Here is a 12169-nt window from a genome sequence, read left to right as displayed (position 1 = left end):
GAGGCCGGTCCGGGGCAGAGAGGGGTCTGGGAGTGGGGAGGGGGGGAGGCCGGGCCCGGGTAGGAGGCTCTGGTTGCGGGGGGGGAGGCCGGTCCGGGGCAGAGGGGGTGTCTGGGAGTGGAGGGGGGGAGGCCGGGCCCAGGTAGGAGGCTCTGGTTGGAGGGGGGGAGGCTGGTCTCGGGGCAGAGGGGGTGTCTGGGAGTGGAGGGGGGGAGGCCGGGCCCAGGTAGGAGGCTCTGGTTGGAGGGGGGGGGAGGCTGGTCTCGGGGCAGGGTGGGGGTCTGGGAGTGGAGGGGGGGAGGCCGGGCCCAGGTAGGAGGCTCTGGTTGGAGGGGAGGGAGGCCGGTCCGGGGCAGAGAGGGGGTTTGGGAGTGGAGGGGGGGAGGCCGGGCCCAGGTAGGAGGCTCTGGTTGGAGGGGGGGGAGGCCGGTCCGGGGCAGAGAGGGGGTTTGGGAGTGGAGGGGGGGAGGCCGGGCCCAGGTAGGAGGCTCTGGTTGGAGGGGGGGGAGGCTGGTCTCGGGGCAGAGGGGGGGTTTGGGAGTGGAGTGGGGGAGGCCGGGCCCGGGTAGGAGGCTCTGGTTGGAGGGGGGGGAGGCTGGTCTCGGGGCAGGGTGGGGGTCTGGGAGTGGAGGGGGGGAGGCCGGGCCCAGGTAGGAGGCTCTGGTTGGGGGGGGGGTCCGGTCCCAGTGGGGTCTGGCTGGGGAGGGCTGGTCCCGGGGCAAAGGGCTGGTCTGGGATGGGGGAGAGGCCTGTCCTGGGTAGGAGGCTCTGGTTTGGGGGGAGAGGAGGAGGCCGGTCCCAGGGCAGAGGGGGGGAGTCTGGGAGTGGAGGGAGGGGAGAGGCCTGTCCCGGGTAGGAGGCTCTGGTTGGGGGGGAAGGCCGGTCCGGGGCAGAGGGGGGGTTTGGGAGGGGAGAGAGGGAGGCCGGGCCCGGGTAGGAGGCTCTGGTTGAGGTGGGGGGAGGCTGGTCTCGGGGCAGAGGGGGGGTCTGGGAGTGGAGAGGGGAGGCTGGGCCGGGGTAGGAGCTCTGGTTGGGGGGGGGAGGCCGGTCCCGGGGCAGAGAGGGGTCTGGGAGTGGAGGGGGGGGATGCCTGTCCTGGGTAGGAGGCTCTAGTTGCGGGGGAGGCCGGTCCCAGGGCAGAGAGGGGTCTGGGAGTGGAGGGGGGAGGCTGGGCCCGGGTAAGAGGCTCTGGTTGGGGGGGAGGCCGGTCCCAGGGCAGAGAGGGGTCTGGGAGTGGAGGGGGGGAGGCCTGTCCCGGGTAAGAGGCTCTGGTTGGGTGGAAGGCCGGTCCCGGGGCAGAGAGGGGTCTGGGAGTGGAGGGGGGGAAGGCCTGTCCCAGGTAGGAGGCTCTGGTTGGGGTGGGGGAGGCGGGTCCCGGGGCAGAGGGGGCTCTGGTTCGGGGGGGGGGGGGTACGGATTGTGGTGAGCACACAGTTCTGCTCTGCAAGAGACCCTGTTGGCAGCTGATCCAAGGCTCGGTTTGGGAGGGCCCGGAGATGGGAGTGGGTAACTGTCAAGGCCTGGGAAGGGGCAGTGTGTGCCCTAGGAGTGGGGACTACAGATCTTGGGGGAGCTGGCCACCTGCTGTGCCTCCCAGGGGTTGCACTAGGGGGTGGGGGGAGCGTGGGAGCCTGCCGGATGTGGATGGGGGAGCCGTTTGCAGGATGGGGTGCCCCGGTGTTGTCGGGAGGATGCCAGGTACAATGCACAAGGCTTTGTGGGGGAGTTGTGCTGCCCTGGTACAGATATCTGTCAGGAGGCAGGTGGGCAGATTTGGGGGTTGGTTCGAACTGGGTAGGTTAGGCTGTGACCCTGAACTCAGGGTCAGTGCAGTGGCTTGGAAGGGTGGAGGCTGAGGAGAAAGTAGCTTATGAACTAGGGCATGATAGCAAGGTGCTGGGTGGCCCAAGAGATGTGATGGAATATTCAAGGGGTATTTAAGAGACTACAGCAAGCCAGGCATTTTGGGGAGCAGGGGTGGTATGTACATTTGTGGGTGCAGTGGACATGTTTGGGCAGCCAATGAGAGGAGGGATTTGATGACAGCTTTGAGAGAGAGACCAATCTGAAGGCAGGTTTGTGGGAATGTAACTCAAGCTTCCTGGAGTGCTTGCTGCACTCAGCATTCCCCTCTTGTCCCTTCACCCTTAAAGTGAGTGAAATTCTCCCATCTGCTCCTCAGTGCTAGCAAAGATGAGAGCCCTAATAGAAACTGGTCACTGTGCTTTTACCGCTCCGTCCTCTAAATTCTGTCTGAGTAGGATTAGACAAGGGGGTGGTCAACTACAGCCACCGTTGGTAGGGTTGCACTAATGGTGACTTAACTTTGCGTGTGTAGATGTAGCTGAGACTCTAGGATTTAGACTTGCTGTGGGCGGTCCCTGCTGTGTTGAATATCATGTTCTCCCCTAAGCTGCTGCGGCTGCCACATGCCTCAGTGTTAGGACTTGAACAGGGTAAATGGGAAAAACACCAGAGACCCTGGAAATGCAGAGCCTTCCTGCTGGGAATTCTTTGATTGTTGACATAGGTGCTGGAATTTTAGAGGGTGGAGGTAACTGGTTTCATCTACATGCCACTTAAAATCATTTGCATTTGAGATATCCCCTCTTGCCTAATCTCCTCAAATAACTAGCATTCAGCGGCCAGTGACAGAGAAACTCGATAGATCTATCTGTTTATGCAGACTGTGGATACAGCCCGGAGGAAGAAGCAGAAGAATGCAGAGGCTAAGAGCTGCTTCTTTCTAGAGGTGGTTCTGCAGCTGTAGCCCGACTTTAGAGAGAGCTAAAGCAAACTATTTCCTTCTGATTGTTGTTACCTCCTTCCAATTATGCAGGATGGTTATGAAAGTAACAGTCTGAGGCTTGTGACCACATAAGCCAGACTGGCAGTGATCTGACAGACACATGTACTGTAACACTTAAGCAGCCCGTGGGGCGGGGGGAGCTGCTATGGTGGTGGTGTGGGAAACCCCTTTAATGTGCGGATGAGGGTACCTAGGGTTTAGCTCAATCCAGTGTTCTTGTGGGAGAGGCTCTGGGAGGGGTGATATACTTGGGTATATGTGAGGTAATAGTCGCCCCTTGAAACTACTGCTGTAGTTCTAGGCCTCTTTCATAGCTTGATGTGCAGTCACCAGGTTGCAGTGCTGCCAAGGCCTTGCCGGGAGCACTTCAGGACATGCAATGAATGGCCTTTTGGGCGGATAACTTCCGTAGCCAGTGAAATCTTGGGTGGCATTGCCATCAGTAAGAATGAATGCTTCAGGCCACCGCTTTCCCAGCCCACCCGGTGATTGTGAATAGCACTGATAGCAGAGGCGTTGGCAAAAACTCCAAAGTGTACAGTGCTAAGTGCCCGCAGCTTATCTCAGAGCTCAAGGCATTTTCAAATTGCCTCATAACAAAATCCTAACCATTAACAGGCCTCTTTCCTTCTTGAGACTTGTATTTTTTTCTATTAATGCAAAGCTGATGTGACTTCTATGTCCCTGTTTTGAGCTTTGAAACTCCCTCCTTTCACACAGGCCCCCCAACCTTAGCTCCACATCTCAGGCAAACAGCTGAGAGTGACTCCCTGTATTCGCCAGGAGAGAGAGTCCAACAGCAGGTTTGCTTTGAACATACCATTCTCTAAAGGCTGGTGGGCATGAAGATCAGACGTAGGGGAAGGATGGGAACATCTCCAGGATTTGAGAATGCTGGTACTGGCTCCGTCTCCTTTGTACTAACCATTCTAGAATAGCTTTTCCAAGAGCAGTCTTGTGTCACTTGCTGAGAAGTGCAGTGAAAGTGCTGACAGGAATAAGCATCTCTCAGCGTTCATTTGGATGGGGGCAAATGTGTTCAGTTTCCCAGGCTAAGTGCCGCACTCGAGAAGCTGGAGGGATTGTTAGCGAGAAGCGACTCTGATAGGAACTGGGCTGTGGGAAGATCCCCATCAGTGGATTTTCTGCAGAAGCAGATGTGTTCCTCATGTTTGATCAGCCTGAAAGAGCTGGATGGTGAGATCCCGGTTAGCTACATATCCTGGCCTTGAGGAGCTCCTATTTCTTCTCTTGTCATTGAGTTGGTAAAGGTTAAAAAGTGAAGCAGCAGGAGGTAAGTGATTAAGAGATTAAATGTATCAACTCTGGGTTTAAATTCAAGGCCAAAGAAGGCGAGGTGAACTGGCATTCGACCCTGCATAGAAACATGTGGTCTTTTTCCCTGAGTAGGTTGGGGAAGCTAGTTTAGCTGAGGCTCCCTCTTGACTGCAGTCTACTTAATGGAACTCCTCTTGCTTTGTCTTTTCTGTTAGCAAAATAATTCCAGCTTTGTTCTCCAGTGCAGTGGGCAGTTGAAGAAAGGCAGAGAGGTATACTTAGTCTAGGACGTTAACCAGTGTGTTCTGTACTGTAGGGCCTAGATGGTTGTAGGAACTTTAGAAAAAGATGGATTGCCACCAACAGGTTTCCCTCCAGTGGTGAATTGTGTTGAGGGTTTTATAGATTTAAGAATTTTATTAAGATGTTAAAATAAAAAAAAGGTACAGAGTTTAAGCGTAGAAGTTTCTGGTTATCTGGGAATAAGGTACAAATTATTAAGGGGTGCGAAGTTTGGTTTAGGATCGGATGGCATAAGGAATACAATCTGCAATATCCCCAATTGGGGGTAAAAGGTTGACAGGTCAAAGTACAGACATTGAGATATGAGGGTATGTTGTTCTTGTAATGGCTATGTTCAGGTGTGGAGTATAATGGAGTGGATATGATAAGGATAGATTTACCCTCATTTGGTGAGATTTAATGTTCAGTGAGTTTATGGTTCCAGTTCATATGGTCCAATGGAAAAAGTCTCTTGGTCCCTTTCTCGTAGTTGATGCACAATGTCGTTCCAGCTCCCGTCTCCTGGTACTTTCGGTGGCCGGTGATGTGTTCGATGTAGATGTCCCCGGACCATCGGATGGTGTCCGAGACCGTGAGGCACCGCATGAGCCATGCATAGTGTCGACCGATCCCACAGGTCCGCAGCACATGCTCGTTGCAGGGGTCCCAGGCACCCAGGGCTCCCACAATCAGGGCTTCCATCTGCATCTTGTAGCTCTTCGCTCTCAGGGTGTCGGCCAGGGGGGCAGAGCTACGCCCAGAATCGTATTCTTGTAATGGCTCAGGAATCTTACCTTGTTAGCAAAGAACGGAAATAATCTCTTCCCCACAGTTCACTGTCAAACCAGGGGCTGTTCAGTATAGGGTGCGTAATGGTTTGAGCTGTTTTCATTAGGAATACCAGTTTCCTCAAGTCCCTCCTGTTCAGTGAGCAGGGCTTTCTGAGGCTTTGGATCATATTTCACTAACAAATGATTGTATATTCAGGCGGGAGTGATATTTGCTGTTTGATCTAAGGTGGGATGAATTCTAAGTAGGGAAAACGTGCTGAGATAGTAGTGAATGGTAGAACCTCAGGATCAGGGAGCCCTGACCCTAACTAAGGGCTGACTACAAAGCATAGTGTCTACCCAGGGTTTCTATCATGGAATGAAACAGCATCAGCTTAGTGACATATCTCTGCAGCATCCTCTTGCCACACCACCGATGAATAGGGCCCTACCAAATTCATGGCCCATTGTGGTCAATTTCAGTCGTAGGATTTTAAAAATAATAAATTTCATGATTTCAGCTCTTTAAATCTGAAATTTCACAGCGTTTGTAGGAATCCTGGCCCAAAAAATGGAGCGTGTGGGGGGTGGGGAGGGGATCGCAAGGTTACTGTAGGGTGGGGGTTGCAATACTGCTGCCCTTACTTCTGTGCTGTTGCTGCCGGCGGTGCTGCCTTCAGAGCCGGAGCGCGGCGGCTGCTGGCCGGGAGCCCAGCTCTGAAGGCAGAGCCGCCAACGCCAGCAGCTGTGCAGACGTAAGGACGGCCTGGTCTGGTATCGCCACCCTTACTTCTGCGCGGCCGCCTGCAGAGCTGTCAGCAGCCACCGTTCTCCAGCCGCCCAGCTCTGAAGGTGGCAGTGCAGAAGTAAGAGTGGTAACACTGCGACTCCCCCCGCCCCCCCAAATAACCTTGTGACTCCCCCCCCCGCAACTCCCTTTTGGGTCAGGACCCCCAATTTGAGAAACGCTGGCCTCCCCTGTGAAATCTAGATGGTAGAGAGTAGACACAAAAGACCAGCTTTCACAGTCCATGAATTTAGTAGGGCCCTACCTATGAAGCTTAACAGCCCAGCTCGCACCTTGATCTACTTGCCAGGTGTGAGCTACTTTTCATCAGGTTGACCTGTAGTCAATTATGCTTATTCATGCAACAGAACTGAAATGTTTTCACATTTCACAAGGGCCAAAAGCTGTCTCATGCTCCCTGCTCTGTCGGGCAGACTGGAGCTCGCAGCACCTGCCCAAGGCTCTGTCCTCCTTGGCCTGAGAACCAGGTAAGTGTGGTGTATTCCTGCCCCTCCCGCCGCATGAAACCAGCTGCCCTGGCTCTGTGCTTTTTTTGCTTCTGAACCTGTGTATGATGGCATCAGTGGAATCCCGCTGAGGCTGTCTTCTGGAGGTGCCAAGGAGAATGCTAATGTACTGCTGCAGCTTTGCAGTGGTACAGATTCAGAGCTATTCTGTGCGTGGTGGGGGAAGGACAGAGCCAGGGAGGACTGGGGGGTGGGGGGAAGTGAGACACTGGGAGGACTGAATTTGGGGTGGCGGGGGGTATAGGTGCATATGGGATCCATCAATTAGAGATACGATTTAAATCTCTCCGGATTGCACTCGGTGAATTCCCTAGAGTTTTTGTGTCTGTTGCTAATTTTTTTGAAGTCACTTGCACAAGCTGCTCTGGTGCTGGCTAGCCTTGATAAATGGGGCCTGTTTGCTCCTGGCACATCAGTCCTTCTGTGGATGAGGTTCATAGAATATCAGGGGTGGAAGGGACCTCAGGAGATCATCTAGTCCAACCCCCTGCTCAAAGCAGGACCAATCCCCAGTTTTTGGCCCAGAGCCCTAAATGGCCCCCTCAAGGATTGAACTCATAACCTTGGGTTTAGCAGGCCAATGCTCAAACCACTGAGCTATCCCTCCCCCCAACAGAGCATGTCTAGCAGAGGATGGCTAGTTGTGTCCTTCCCAGGGCAGAATTGCCACATGCTTCACGGCCTCTTTCCGTAAATACAAGATTACTCCCAAGAGGTATGTTGTACTCCATTAAGCCCCTGCTGGATTGCTGGCTGTCTGCAGGATACCAGTGAATGAAGCTGCTCTGACAGTCTGGGAAGGAAATGTGTTCTGGACTGCATTTCTCAGCATCTCTCGATTGAACAAGAAATTAGAGATGGAAAAGACCACTTAGCTCTCCTGTCCCCTGCTAACAATAAGATGTTTCCCTCTAGGATCAGTACACTTTGGGGCTTCCTCCATTAATCCCCGGAGGCTGTCACAATCTATCCAATAGATTTCCTTATCAAAGCTTTTCTTAGTCATTCTGAATTTCTTTCTGACATAGATTTGCTGGGATTAAATTATCACCCATAAATCCTTCCCCACCCTTCAGATTCATAGATTCATAGATTCATAGATATTTAGGTCAGAAGGGACCATTATGATCATCTAGTCTGACCTCCTGCACAACGCAGGCCACAGAATTTCACCCACCACTCCTACAAAAAAAACCTCACACCTATATCTGTGCTATTGAAGTCCTCAAATTGTAGTTTAAAGACCTCAAGGAGCAGAGAATCCTCCAGCAAGTGACCCGTGCCCCATGCTACAGAGGAAGGCGAAAAACCTCCAGGGCCTCTTCCAATCTGCCCTGGAGGAAAATTCCTTCCCGACCCCAAATATGGCGATCAGCTAAACCCTGAGCATATGGGCAAGATTCATCAGCCAGATACTACAGAAAATTCTTTCCCAGGTAACTTGGATCTTACCCCATCTAAAACCCATCACAGGCCATTGGGCCTATTTACCATGAATATTTAATTACCAAAACCATGTTATCCCATCATACCATCTCCTCCATAAACTTATCGATTTTAATCTTAAAGCAAGATAGATCTTTTGCCCCCACTACTTCCCTCGGAAGGCTATTCCAAAACTTCACTCCTCTGATGGTTAGAAACCTTCGTCTAATTTCTAATCTAAATTTCCTAGTGGCCAGTTTATATCCATTTGTTCTTGTGTCCACATTGGTACTGAGTTTAAATAATTCCTCTCCCTCTCTGGTATTTATCCCTCTGATATATTTATAGAGAGCAATCATATCTCCCCTCAGCCTTCTTTTAGTTAGGCTAAACAAGCCAAGCTCCCTGAGTCTCCTTTCATAAGACAAGTTTTCCATTCCTCGGATCATCCTAGTAGCCCTTCTCTGTACCTGTTCCAGTTTGAATTCATCCTTCTTAAACATGGGAGACCAGAACTGCACACAGTACTCCAGGTGAGGTCTCACCAGTGCCTTATATAACGGTACTAAAACCTCCTTATCCCTACTGGAAATACCTCTCCTGATGCATCCCAAGACGACATTAGCTTTTTTCACAGCCATATCACATTGGCAGCTCATAGTCATCCTATGATCAACCAATACTCCAAGGTCCTTTTCCTCCTCCGTTACTTCTAGTTGATGCGTCCCTAGCTTATAACTAAAATTCTTGTTATTAATCCCTAAATGCATGACCTTACACTTCTCACTATTAAATTTCATCCTATTCCTATTACTCCAGTTTACAAGGTCATCCAGATCCTCCTGTAGGGTATCCCTGTCCTTCTCTAAATTAGCAATACCTCCCAGCTTTGTATCATCTGCAAACTTTATTAGCACACTCCCACTTTTTGTGCAGATACTAGGAGATGGTTATGTCCCCACCATGTCACTTCCACAGGCTATGTCTACAGTGTACAGTTAACCCAGGTTATTGGCCTCCAGTCTGAGGAGCTGGGTTAGCCTAGCCCGGATGTGAGCATCCCCACTGCAAAGCCCTATCTGTCCACTGGTTGCACACTTGCCTGTGTGTGACTGGGAGCATATCCCGTGGTTCTTTGTGCTGAGATGCTCTAGGATTCTTTCCTGATCAGTTGTGTCAATTGCGGGAGAATTTCTGACCTTCTGGGGGAATTGTGGGAAGCCATTGGAGGACTATCAGCACTTGAGTGATTTAGCCCGTTTTCTCAATGCAAAGTGGGCAAGTTTCAGCCTGACTTAAAGCAGAGCTTGCCTTCTACTCCACGTTCCCAGCTGAGTAAGCAAGCCTGGGTTTAAAGTACTTCCAGACCTGGGTCAGAGGTGTTTCTTTGGATGGTAGGAGGATTAAGGCTAAAACCCAGGTAAGAGCCCAGGATTAACTCTGCAGTGGAGATGTACCGTTAGACACTGATGAGCCAGACCCCGGACGTTTAACTGTCAGTCTTTCTTAGAGTCTTTTTCTGTGTGGCTCTGTTGTAGCTGTTGGTCCCAGGATACAAGACTCGCAAGATGGGTGAGGTAATATCTTTTACCAGACCAACTACTTTTGGTCCCATAAAAGATATTACCTCACTCACCTTGTCACTCTTCCTTAAGTAATTCTCTGCTGCCTCCTGACTTTCTTTCTGATCTTCCTGAAGTTTGTTTGTTTGTTTTTTGTTTGTCTGGTGCCAAGGCGCCCAAGCCTGGATGCAGTATTCCAGGTGCTCTTCCATCAGAGCCACAGAGAGAGGGGTTGTCACCTCCCCAGTTCTGTACTGAGATGCTTTCATATGCACAGCCCGGCGTTAGTGGCCTTTCTTCTAATTGCTGTCTGCTGTAAGTTGCTCTCAGCATTACAGCTTTCTAGGTTATTCCCGTTACTGCGCAGGTGTATTTTTTGTATAATTTTTCTATAAGTATTAACAGCACTCTTCCAAATTGAATTTCATTCTGTTACCTTCCGTATTTCTGATATTGCTAGAACCCTTTATATTTCTGCCAGCACTGGTATTCGCTTCTCCTGCTGGTGTAGTATTGTCCGTACATTTCATTAGCACACTCTTTACCTCCTTTCCAAATCTGTAATGTAGAATTAAAATTGAACTGGACCTTGCTTTGATCGCCATAGGACCCTACTGTACGTTCCCACAGGGGGGCTGAGCAGGTCCTTCTGTGCATCTTTGCTGCAGTTGGACTGGGATGAGGAGTGTGCACATAGCAACAACCTGTGATTCTTTCCAAGGGGAATTCTCCTTGCGTCTCTCCAATGATACGAGGGGGAAGTGATCTGACTCTTTCGATTCACCAACATAGATTTTAAAATAATTCTGCATAAGTTTAGGGGAGGAGGACCATAGCTGATGTGGAGAACCGGAAGGGGGCCCATTCTTGCACACCAAGATGGGGGTGACCTTTGGGGTCCACTTGAATGGCACATGCATCCTTTCTGCGTTGTCCTTTGGACTGACATTCCAGGGATCAAGTCCATTCATTCTCCATATATTTGCTGCTGTGGCCATTGGAAATAGGCTGAGTTTCCAACTTTATGACACTTTGGACATTAGAAGGGTGATTAAAATCCTCCCTGTATTCCCTGTCCTCCTGTACAGCTGCTCTGGCAGGCTTCTCAAGAGTCTCATTATAAAAATGCCAGTTCTAGATGATTAGGGATCACAGATCATGCAGGTACAACCCTTTTTGAATAGTGCAAATTTCCCTGTCTGCTCCATCAAACTGTTATCTAGTCCTGTTAAGAGGTCCTGAGGCTTTTCCTGATGGGAACCTGGTTCTGGTACAAGCAGTGCCCGTTCTCGAGTATAGGAGATCTAGTGGTGATAGTTTTTTAAAACTCTTCCTGAAATGGAAGGTTGTTTTGCAGTATGGAACAGGCTATAACAATACTTTCTTTGGGATCCTGACAATTCTTTCCACAGTTGGATTCCAGCTTGGACAGTGTTTGCGTCCATTTGTTCCCAATTGTTAAGGGTTTCTCAATCTTGCTACGTGAATCTGTTCTCCAGAGCCAGGTTTGAGCTGACTGTTGGAGATAAACATTTGACATTTTTAGCAGCGCATTGTGTATTCATCTGTTTTTACATACAGAGGATCCTGTTTTTGATGGCTACCCAGTGGAGTGGCAAATCAGTTGCTTAATGGAAGGGATTAGTAAAGGGGGGAACAAAATTGTGCAAACAGAACTATGCTTAGTATGTTTGCCTGGTTTTAAGAACAGGATGTTGTCTAATAAAGGAGGTCCCTTTGTTGTACGGGTTTCAGTGCATTATAATATATTTATATGGTCTTCAGTGCAGGAGATGTTACATTTTGTGGTAAGGTTCTTGAATTTCCTGTTAAGCTCTCTGATCAGTTGAGGTGTTTTGTAATTGAGAGAATCAAACCCTAATGCAAAATGTGCTCCAAAGTGAGGGGGCAACCATATGTAAATAGGACATTGAAAAGGTACTCCCCTCATTTGAGACCAGCAGTGGACTGGAACTTAGCAGGTTTGAACAATGCCATCAGTGTCGACTTAATGGCTTTATCAAGTCCATCAGCCATAAAGCTAAGCAGCCCTTTATGAATGGTTATTTATGGTCCGACTGTGTCTATTTGTCATTAAAAATTATTTGAAATATGCCCCTTTTTCCGAAGGCTAAATGTAGCTCAATGTTCTCCACCCAAGCCAAGAACGGTTGTTGACCTGGACCCCATGGGATGCTGGCAACGTGGCAGCAGACATTGTGGGGCGAATGTGTAAGGCAGAATGTGGAGGCTCCAGGCAGAGAGGTGGTTTTCGGCCTTGCAGAGCATATAGAGTGAATTCTGAGCAGCAGTCGTGGCAAATTTGTTCTTGAAATCGAGGCTGCCTCTGCACTAGGAAAATAGCTTCTGCTGCACCCGGAGTCTTGTGGGAAGTGTGCCTTTGAGAAGGCACGACACGGACGTTGCAGCTGTTCATGCCGCTCGTGGGGCTACCCAGCTGCCCTGTCACATCGGGCCAGTTGAACTGTGAATTTTAATTACACTGTCTGATCAATACCGTGACCTTGGTAACGGGCTCATTGCTGCTGTAGAATCTGTTTACTTCAGGTTTGTAGCAGAGAAAGGACTTCGCTGGCCAGAGACACGATGTTCCGATTAGTCAAACAGGCAGCATTGTAATGCAGGGTGGGAAGCCTGCTGCTGTAGGGGAAGTGTTTATTGCCTCAGTGCTGCCTACTGTTATCCTGAGAGAACCATCAGATCCCGGT

At 50.3% G+C, this 12169-nt stretch overlaps 1 protein-coding gene across 2 annotated transcripts in view; it reads left to right on the top strand.

The window, feature by feature from the left end:
- Positions 1–12169, top strand: part of AHCYL1 (adenosylhomocysteinase like 1) — a 47956-nt gene that overhangs the window by 386 nt on the left and 35401 nt on the right. The gene's annotated exons all lie outside the window — the stretch shown is intronic.

Source organism: Eretmochelys imbricata, chromosome 21, assembly GCF_965152235.1.
Source record: "Eretmochelys imbricata isolate rEreImb1 chromosome 21, rEreImb1.hap1, whole genome shotgun sequence".
In the NCBI taxonomy this organism is placed as follows: Eukaryota; Metazoa; Chordata; order Testudines; family Cheloniidae; genus Eretmochelys; species Eretmochelys imbricata.
The sequence above is the reverse complement of the archived record's forward strand: the minus strand, read 5'-3'. Positions and strand labels throughout refer to the sequence as shown.